At 39.1% G+C, this 11055-nt stretch overlaps 2 non-coding genes across 2 annotated transcripts; both read right to left on the minus strand.

Annotated features, from left to right (window-relative positions):
• Positions 1-1011: 1011 nt before the first annotated feature.
• LOC116281248 (U5 spliceosomal RNA) lies at positions 1012-1127 on the minus strand. The gene has a single exon (XR_004190669.1). It is a non-coding gene; the product is annotated as a U5 spliceosomal RNA (small nuclear RNA).
• A 5989-nt stretch (positions 1128-7116) lies between these two features.
• LOC116281247 (U5 spliceosomal RNA) lies at positions 7117-7232 on the minus strand. Its single transcript, XR_004190668.1, has one exon. It is a non-coding gene; the product is annotated as a U5 spliceosomal RNA (small nuclear RNA).
• Positions 7233-11055: the final 3823 nt, after the last annotated feature.

Raw genomic sequence — 11055 nt, forward strand, 5'->3', positions numbered from 1 at the left:
GAGAGCACAGAATGTTTATGGCATTGATTGTGATGGTTTCACGAGTCTGTACTTAACTCCAAACTCATCAAGCTGCACTCATTAAATACCAGTCAATAAATAGCGCTGGATGATTGTCAATCATTGGGGAGGGGGCGGCGGTTACATAATGATCCACACTTCACCCTGTTTACAAAAATTCAGTTCCGGATGAATCAAGGATTTAAATATGAAAGGCGTAACTTTAAAAAATAAAGAATTCCTTTAATAATGTGAGATAGTGAATTTATTAAATAAAACACAAAAAGTACAAATCAGAATAGAGATCAATCTGACAACCTTGGAAGTAAGACCAGTTCACCAGGAGACACTATAAGAATGGACAGGGAAGCCATAATCTGGGAGGTGAGTGCAACCATATAACTAACAGAATTACTAAAGTCTTCAGAGTCTGGCATGTGTAAAAAAGTCATAATTACTTAGAAAATGGCAATGGGGCAAAATACAAGTACAGGCATTTCATAGAAGAGAAACCATGAATGATAAAAAAAAAACTCAAAAAAAATGTTCAACCTCATTAGCAATCAAGAATATACAATAAAACTACTGTAAAATATCATTTTATGATTACCAGATGGGTGAAAATTAAAGTCTGAGCATACCAAGGGCCAATAAGGACGAGAAGCAATGGGAATATGCACATGCCATTGGTGGAAATGTAAGTGGATATAGCCTTTTTAGGGAAAATTACGCCCGGCTACCCTAGGTACCTGCGATTTTATTCCACACTTGTCTTACACAAGCTCAGGAAAAAAAAAAAAATTCTACAGTCGTGAAGGATCAAGATTCATAATAAACGCTGTCCCATATAGATGCACTAACAACACTAAAATAACTGGTTAGGTTTAACATTAACAGGTTTAAGCAAAAGTGCTCCAAATCCCCTTTTATGAAAGGCTTAAAAGCTTTAAATTATGAAGGCTGTACTATAGGAGAATGAAGTATTCATCTTACTTTTGGACACTCTTAAGTAGCCTTACCGAAGCAAGGCCTCAAAAAATTGGTTTAAGACTCAGAGTTGTTCCTCTCCACGGAAATCTTTAGTAAAAGGCGAAAGATTTATACGATCTGAAGAGAAACCAGAGTATACCAGAAGTCTTTGTAACACAAGCCTCGGGTAACAGAAACTCCTAGAACACTGATAGTGGCTAGTTAACACCAACATCCAGTGCCTGAACAAAAATTTCTTAATTACTCTGTAAATAAAGGATCTAACTTGAGAAAACTTTAGTTGGAAGAAAAATTTTAATTTTGCCATTTTAAACTTGTACTGTGTGCAGTGCACTGTGGGTATGCAAATACAGAGAGTACGCGTCCTCAAGTAAACAACCTGATATTCGTGCAGTGCCTCTGCGTCACCATTAAGGGGCGAAGCGGAGGGTTGGCTGCCTGGGATCTAAACGCCGGACTGAGCAGCGACTAAGGTTTTTTTGTTTTGTGCATTTGTACGTCTGAGTTTGATTTCTGTTAAAGACTGTGTTATTAAATTGAAAAAAAAAACAAGCAAGTAAGTGATTGACACAAAATTGAAGACGTTGGTTCCTCTCTTCGGTGGAGTGAGGGCGTTCAGGGGGTATTAAAAGTTTGACAATTTCCTTTTTCTTAAGCTGCGTGGTGGGCGCGCGGCTGTTCTGTCTGTTTTGTACGGTGCACGGCCAGAATGTACACTCTAGGATATTCTGCCGTTGGAGAAAATTTTGTAGCAGTGTCCTGTTTAAAATTGGAGCTTGCGCGCTCGGTCTCAGGTTTCCTGCTTCACCTGATGCTACTTTTGGCGATGAAATCCTGTATTCCAGTTTCAGACTTCGGGTCTCATCCTATGTTTTTAAAATGAGCTGTGTAGTCTCTGAGACGCTCAGATACCGGCTCTGACCAGCCTACGCAGCCTCCTCCTTAACGATTGTGGGAACAGAACCAGGAAAGGAAACTGCGGCTTTTTTTTTTTTTTTTCTGGCGGCTTGTGTAAATATTCCTTTTCCAACCTTGACACCGTCTCTGAACTGACACGTTTGTTTTTCATTTTGCTCGTTCTTTTGCGAACAAGTCGATCAGGTTTGACATATACTTGAGTTAAACTTGCCTAATGTATATTTAAAACAGCTTTTGGGGATATAATCCACTTACCATACAGCTCACCCATTTAAAGTGTACAATTCAATCGTTTTTAGCGTAGTAACAGTTTTAGCAGTCATCACCACCACAGTCTAATTTTAGAACATTTTCATCACCCCTAGAGTAATCTCTGTACCCGATAGCATTTCCTCCCCATCCCCCCATCCCCCAGCCTCTGCCAAACTCTAACCTACTTTCTGTCTCTAAAGCGCCTATTCTGGACATTTCATATAAATGGAAGCAAACAACCTGTGGGTTTTTGTGTCCGGCTTCCTTCACTGAGCATAATGGTTGCAGGATTCATTCACACATACATTTGTTTTAATACTATTGCATTCTTGCTGTATTTCACCATGTAATCGGCAGTTAAGAGACCCACGGAGATGTGGCGTTCCCGCCCTATGATGATAGCTTGACCTCACAGGGCTTGGCCAGAGGCTAAGGCACTGAGGGGACGTGAAAGGAGCAACTCTCTGAACACCTTGAGTGTTTCCGTGCTCCTAGGGTAGGGGACCTTTGGTCAGCCTCATTCTGGAAGGGTCCTGGGCAGCTTTCACTGATTGGAGAACCACAAGGAAGGTTAACTTTGGCTTTTAGCCATTCCAGACTCCATAGAACATCATGGAGTTTCCAGGTCTTCTCAATCCAAAGCCTGGACCCACTTCTGATTGTAAATATGGGGTTTGAGGGGCCGGTATAATTTCATTGTTTACTGTGTCTGCTACTTCCACTTCTGGCAATAATTCATACTATTATGTGATACAAGACATACCTAAAAAATATAAAACATAAAAACCTTTATTGGAATTTTTTGATTGAAATTGTGATTTATTCTTGTCTTCTTCCTGACTCTAAAGGGAAAGTTTACTACACTTCTGTTGCACGTGGTGCTTGTTCCAGGGTTTTGGTTGGTATTTTTCATTGTTAGGCAGATGTTAAAGTTTATATATATCTATGTATCTATATCTATATCTAATGAATGGATATTTGAGCTTATTAAATTTTTTCTGTATTCATGGGAGTATTATCGAATGGGTTTTTTTGTTTTTGTTTTTCTTCTTCTTCTTCTTCTTCTTTTTTTTTTTTTTGCTCTAGTCTCTTCCAGTGGAGGTCTACGTTAAGAGAGTAATGTTAAATCAGTCTTACCCGTTCTTATGGATTGCTCTCTGGTTCCTATTTGTTGTGTGGCCGGATCCCAGAAGCCACAGCTACAAGTGGCAGGTCTGAGCATACGAACAACACCTGACCCTTCCATATTCCGCAGTGGAGGGAGCTGCTCGAGGCTCTTGTTTCTTGCTCGTTTTTTCCTGCAGCCTCTATGTTGGCCACAAGGGGGGCACTGCTTCCCTTTAGTGCTCAACTCCTGCTACAAGGCTCACCTCTTTTAAGGTCAGGGATTCTAACGTCTTGCTCTCAGACCTCAGCGAAAGAATTTTGAAAATCTATTCCTTTTGCACATTTTAAAGATCATTACAGCTTTCATAAGATAACTAGCGATACGATACGTTTAAATAGATGTAAAGGATGACTATTGTGCATTGTAAATATTGATAGTCTAAATTGTTACATCACTTTAAATTGTAATAGTGGAAGATAAATACCCAAGAAATTTGATACCAACCAACATAATTTTTAAAAAGTTTTTACATAATTCCTTTTGCTTCTTGACCTTGTTTTTCCACTTCCATTTCCCCAAGAATTTAATACAATTGTATTTTTATACCTGAAAGTATTTTACTGATCATCCAATCGTATTTTTCTATGACAAAATAAGTACATCATTTTAAAACTTTTTTCACATCTTTTGAACTTAAATTTTATGCACTAATGTTTTTCTTGTGGATTGACATTACAATTATTAGCACATGCTTGGTCAATACAACATAAATATATTGCAAATATTGATAATTATTAAACCTATAAGTGTCATTTTACTGGAACTGCATCTCCTGATTAGATGGATGCATATTACTTATTGCTAGAGAAGACAAGGTTTAGTTTCAGTGCTTTTTATTCCCATTTTTATAGCTGTGACCTAAGAAACATTTTCCCATAAATCAATAGATGGAAAGGGTTTCAACAGTGTCACTCACTACTGCACTACTGTTACCAAAATGAACTTGGGTCCACTCATCCATGCGTAGTAAAGCCAGTCCACTGACGCGTGGTTGTGGTGAAGAAAGAGTGCAGCGTTTATTGCAGGGCGCCAAACAAGGAGTCCAGGAGGCTAAGGCTCAAAAGACCTGAACTCCCCAAGGCTTTCAGGGAAAGGTTTTAAAAGACAGGGTGAGGGAGAGGGTTGCCGAGTATGTGATCAGCTCATGGACATTCTTCTGACTGGCTGGTGGTGAGGTATTGGGAGTCAACATCATGAACCTGGTTCCAACTTTCCTACTTGCTTGTGGGCAGCATACAGTTAACTTCTTCCACGTGCTGGGGCTGTCAGTATCTGCAAAAGAGCTCAAAGACTATGGCTCAGAATATTATTTGCAGCACTTGGGGAGGAACTAAAGGTCCTTGACTTTATTTAATGGCTAAACTATTCTTTTGTTTTGCTTGACTGTTTTCCTTTGTTTCTGCATTCTCTCACTTCTCTGATTAAGTTTATTCTTTGGAACTCAGGGAAGGCCTAGAAGGCTAAAGTTTTTCTACAAACAAGAGGCAGGCAGTGGACATGAGGGTGTCTGTCCTGGGAAGGCCCCGCAGGGTCCTACTGGGTTATACAACCATATAATGAACTATTAGATGTTACTGGTCTAAGTCCTCTTTAAATTCTGTTGAAAGAACAGATTTGGAATTCTTTAAATTTACAAAGGAATTTGTTGTCCAGACTCATCCTCTTCTTCACAATAGATGCAAATATTTAAAACTGACATTTTTGGGGAGCCCAGAAAGTTTTTGTATCCTCCATTCTGGATTTCTTTAGGGTGCACCTGGGTAAGCTTTAAGATGGATGACAGGAAAAACCTTTGTTTTGCAAAGTAGAAAGACAGTCAGCTAAAGGGAGGCAGGAAAGGAGTCCTCTGTAGCTCTCCCGAAATCAAACATTCACCCTGGCCACTGCTCCTTATGCCCCGGGCTCAGCCCAGCCTCCCTGTTGGAAGTGAGGTGGTTCGGTGATTCCTGCCTTGGGGTGTGGCTTCTTGCCTAGGGGAGCAGTGATGGGAATGACTGTGTTCTGTGCTGTCCAAAATGGCAGCCACGACTCACATGTGACTGTTGAGCACTTGAAATGTGGCTAGTGCCTCTGAGGAACTGAATGTTTTATATTATTTAGTTTTAATTTATTAAATGTAAATAGCCAACAAGGCTAGAGACTACCGTATATTGGACAGTGCAGAGCTAGGGATGCAGCAGTGTCCTGGGCTTGGTTTTTCACTTGACCAAGGGACTGGATTGTTGGGTTTTTCTCTCACAGGGAAGAGGAGACAGGAATCAAGGAATCTGCAGTTAGGTCAAAGCATCCCTAATCTCTAGCCCCCGCCCGCATGACCTCCCCCTGCTCCATACTCCAGTATGGAGGACCCCAAAGGCAAATCTTGAGACATTTGAAAGCAAAATCTTAAAGCAATGTGAAGAATTCTTGGGGCTGAACGGCAACATGGATGGTGATCCCAGATCCACTCCTCTGACCTTGTGCCCTGCACCACCCTGAGCATACATTTCTTCTGGGGTTATATGAATCGTTTTGTCCTGGCTGTCAGCCTTGGAGAGAAACAACCCAAGAAGGCGACAGTGGGCAGGAGTTATCATCCAAGGAGAGACAAGGAAGCTGCAGGTCAGGACAAAAGCAGTCCAAGGTGCTCTGGGTCTGTAAATGGTCAGGAGAGCACATTTTGTGGCTTCCTACATGGAGTGATTATGAGGGTGAAACTCAGTGGTGAAGGTGAATGTAATGGTTAATTTTATGTATCAACTTGACCAGCTAAAGGATACCCAGATAGCTGGTAAAACATTATTTCTGGGTGTGTCTGTCAGGGTGTTTCTGGACGAGATTAGCACTGAATGATTAGAGTGAGCAAAGATCACCCTTGCCAATGCCGTGGGCATCATACAATCCATGGAGGGCCCAAACAGAACAAAAATGGTGCTGGAAGGCAAATTAACTCACTCCTCTGGAGCTGGGACATCCATCTTCTCCTGTCCTTGGACTGTGGCACTCCTGGTTGTGAGCCTTGGGCCTTGGACCCAGACTGACTTATACCACTGGCTCCCCAGGTTCTCAGGTTTTAATGTTTGAATTGGACCCCACCGGTTTCTGGGCCTCTAATTTGAGGACAGCAGATCATGGGACCTCTTAAGCCTCCATAACTGCAGGAGCCAATCCCTTACAGTAAATCTCTCTCTATATAGCCCATTGGTTCTGTTTCTCTGGAGAGCCCTAAGACAGTGGCCCTCATGTTAAATTCTCTGAGGGAGCGAAGGAGTAGCCTTTACGTGCAGAAAAGTTACAAACTTCTTACAAACTCTTCCCAAAATAAATAGGATCAAGTGCTAAACAATCAGCAACTCCAACAAATTAGTGGCTCAAAAAAAGGGAAGAACTGAGTGCATAAAATCCTCAATTTTAAGTATGATTACTTTCCCTGAAGCAAAGCCTAAAATAAAGTATATGGGGAAAATAATGTAAAACATCTCAATAATTACACTTTCACCTCTAGGAATCCTAACATTCTGGAAAAACCTGTTTAGACCATAGCATTAAAATCAAAGTCAGCTGTTGTTACTTAATGGAGTTTCTAAAACAGAAATTTTGTGCTGTATATTGCAATACTTATTTCTCAAGCTCAGAATCAGAAAAAGAACAAACCACTTTAAAAGCACGTAAAATCTCAACAGTTTTACAAATTGGATAAAATACACTAACAAAGCTTAGAAGTTAAGAAAACCAAACTGCCAGTTCTACTACTAAAAGCTAAGGAGAACCTTCATTAAAATTTGACCTTTTGTTAGTACAACATATATAGCCTTGCTGAAACAAGGCCTCAAAAAATTGGTTTAAGACTCAGAGTTGTTCCTCTCCACGGAAATCTTTAGTAAAAGGCGAAAGATTTATGCGATCTGAAGAGAAACCAGAGTATACTCTGCTAGTTCCTTAGCTCCTTATTCTAGTAACTACAACTCCTACTGCACTGATGGTGGCTATTTAGTCCAAGAGTTACTGCCTGAAGAAATTTATTCAAGGAATTCTGAAAATAATATTGTCATTCTTACAAAAGTCAAATAAGAAAGAGATTTTTTTTTAAAAACTGGAAAACAATTATGCTACTTGCAGTGTATTGTGGGTATGCAAATGAGACCTGAATAATCGGCCTTTAGACTCCGGAAATACCTTGGTTAGTATTCTAACAGTGCCCTGGGGCCACCTTTCAGTGGCTAAGGAGCAGCTTGGCTGCCAGGGATCTAAACTCTGTTCTGGTCAACTACAGACATTCTGATTTTACCTATTCGTATATTGGGACTTTGACTATGATTTCTTTTAAATAAAGGAATTTCTCTGATAGTTGGGGCTAGGGGCGGGCCATGAGGATACCAAAGTAATTGTTAATATAAAATCCAGGATATCTCTTAAATATTCTGTACTTTTTGTGGCTCCTGTAGATTTTTTAAATTACAATTTATAATTGCTTATTGCTGATATTTAGTGATGGAGTTGAGTTTTATTGCTCTTGGATTCAGCAGTCTTAAACTCCAGTTCTAACAGTTTATAGATTCTACTGGATGTTGTAAGTACACAAGCATATTACCTGAAAATTACAACTTTGTTTTTTTCCTAATACGTCTTGTACTTTTCACTATTTCTTTCTCTTGTTTTACTTATTTGGCTGGGAACTCCGATAGAGACATTGAACTTGAGACCATAGTGGCTATCTTTTTCTTGTTCTGGCCATTGCTTTCTCTGGACCACTGGTAAGTGCAGTTTATTCTAGATGGGCAGGGCTTCGTGGTCAGGCATCTGTGCAGCTACATTGGGCCCTGTGCCCTTAAGGCCCTGGCTCTGCTGTTGTCTTCATGAAGTTCTTAATTTTTGAACAAAGATCCTGCGTGTTCATTTTGTACTGGGCTTCAAAAATTATCTCTTAGGTAACTGTTTTGATTAAGCCAGTTGCATTCTATTCCTAGTCTATTCCTAGTATACTGCATTTTTTTTCTTGCAGTATAGGTGGACATTGAGATAATCATGTTTTCCCTTTTAATATGTTAATGTGGAAAATTACACTCAACGATTCTCTTTCATAAATTATCTCTGCATTTATATCCTAAACTCAATTTAGCAATAATGTATTTTTAAAATTTTATTTTTAATTTTTTTGTAGGGGACAGGTAATTAGATTTATTTACTTATTTTTTAATGGGGGTTCTGGGGATTGAATCCAGGACCTCATGCATGCTAAGCATGCCCTCTACCACTGAGCTATACCTTATCCCCCCCATTATGTATTTTTAAATAGACTTTCTTTTTTTAGAAAAGTTTTAAACATACAGAAGAATTGTGAAGATAATGCAGAGAGTTCGTGTATACCCCACACCCAGTTACCCCAGTCATTAGCGTGGTATTATTAATATGGTATATTTGTTATAGTTAATGAATCAATAGTTCATTGCTTATTCAGATTTCCTTAGTTTTTATCTACTGTCCTTTTTTCTGTTCAAGGATCCTACCCACGATAGTACACTATATTTAGTTATCCTGTCTCCTTAGGTTCCTCTGCTCTCTAAGTTTCTTAGAGTTTCCTGGTCTTGATAATTCTGACAGTTTTGAGGCATACTGATATTTTATAGAATTTCTCTCTATTGTGATTTGTGTGATGTTTTTCTCATGATCAGACCGGGGTAGTGTGTTTTTCCGAGGAAGGCTATTTTCATCATCTCATTTCAAAGGTACATACAATCAACATGATTTATCATTGTTGAAATGATGACATTAATCACCTCCAGAGAAGGCAGATAGGACAGAGTTTGAACCAATCACCAATGACCAATGATTTGATCAACCATACCTAAGTAATGAAGCCTCCATAAAAAAAAAAACCCAAAAGGATGGGGTTCAGAGAGCTTTGAGGTTGGTGAACACATGGGGATGGAGGGAGAATGGTATGTCCAGAAAGAGCATGGAAGCTCTGTGCCTTTTCCCACATACTTTCTCTAATCATCTCTTTCATCTGGCCGTTCCTGAGTTATGTCCTTTTATACTCTAGTAAGTAAAGTTTTTCTGAATTCTGTGAGCCATTCTAGCAAATTAATCAAATCCAAGGTGGGGGACATGGGAACCTCCATTTTATAACCAGTTGGTCAGAAGCATGCATGACAACTGGACTTGTGATTGCAACAAAAAATTATGAGACATGCAAAGAATCAGGAAAGTATTACCCATACACTGGGAAAAAAGCAGTCAATAAAAAATTTCCTGTGAAAGCAACCAGATGTTAGTTTTAATAGGCAAAGCCTTCAAAGTAGCCACTATAAGTATGTTCAAGGAACTAAAGGAACCCATGATTAAAGAAGTAAAGGAAGGAATGAAGACAATGTCACATCACATTGAGAATATTTTATTGATAGAAATGAGATAGAAATTATTAAAAAAAGAAAAATCAAAATGCTGGAGTTAAAAAGTACAATAATTGAAGTGAAAAATTCACTAGAGGGCTCAGCAGTAAATGTAAATTGACAGAAGAGAGAGCCAGCAAACTTGAAGATAGCTTGATAGAGATTATGTGATCCAATGAACAAAGAGGAAAACAATGAGGAATTAACGGAGCGTCAGAGAAATATGGGACACCATTAAACACATCAACATATGTGTAACGAGAGTACCAGAAGGAGAGAAGAGAAAAAGTAACAGAAAAAATATTTGAAGAAATAACATGGGAAAACCTCCCAAATTATAGAAAAACAATCATTTACACATACAGGAAGTCCAATGAACTCCAAACAGAATACATTCAAGGAGCGCCACAAACACATCATCCTTAAAATTACAAAAGACAAAGACAAAGAGGGAATCTTGGAAGCAGCAAGAGTATAACAACTCATCACTTACTCATAATAGCCCAAATGACCATTCACTGATGAATGAGGTGGCATACCCGTGGCATACTATTCAGCCATAAAAAAGAATAAAGTGCTGATACGTGCTGCAACATAGATGAACCTTGAAAACATTATACTAAGTGAAAGAACAAGTCACAAATTACCATATATTGTATGATTGCATTTGTATGAAATGTCCAGAATAGGCAAACCTAAAGACCGAAAGCAGTTTATTTTATTTTATTTTATTTTATTTATTTATTTATTTATTTATTTATTTATTTATTTATTTTTTTTTTTTTTATTTTTGAAAGCAGTTTAATGGTTATTTAGGGCTAGGGTAGATGAGAGTATAGGGTGGTGATAGCCTAAGTATATAGGGTTTCTATTTGATATGATGAAAATGTTTGAAGTTGACTGCAGTGATGGTTGCATGTATCTGTGAATATACTTAAAATTATTAAGTTTTACACTTCAAATGTGAATCGTATGGGCTGTGGATTATATCTCAATAAAGTTGCTTAAAAAAACACACACAGTGACAAGATTCTAGATAACCCAGTTTGCTTTCAAGTGTTCTCAGACTCTGAGAGTCATGCCCCTGGAACATGGGTTTTATCACTACGATTCTCATTTCATGTGTAGAAAACGTACTAAGTGAAGCAAATTTCGAGGCCAAGGAGCTGGCCTGATCCAAGGGCCCACAGTGAAGAAGAGGTGGAATGAGGGATGGTTCCCAGGTCATTTGCACCTGCTGCTGTGAGCTCTGCCTTTCTGGGCCTGAGCTTCGCAGCTGTGTTAGGCTTCCTGGGTCCCATGAGGCCCCCAGGACTTTGAGGGCATTAGGGGCCTTGTCTGAGGCCAAAAGGCTCT

This window comes from Vicugna pacos, chromosome 6 (genome assembly GCF_048564905.1).
Source record: "Vicugna pacos chromosome 6, VicPac4, whole genome shotgun sequence".
Lineage (NCBI taxonomy): Eukaryota > Metazoa > Chordata > Mammalia > Artiodactyla > Camelidae > Vicugna > Vicugna pacos.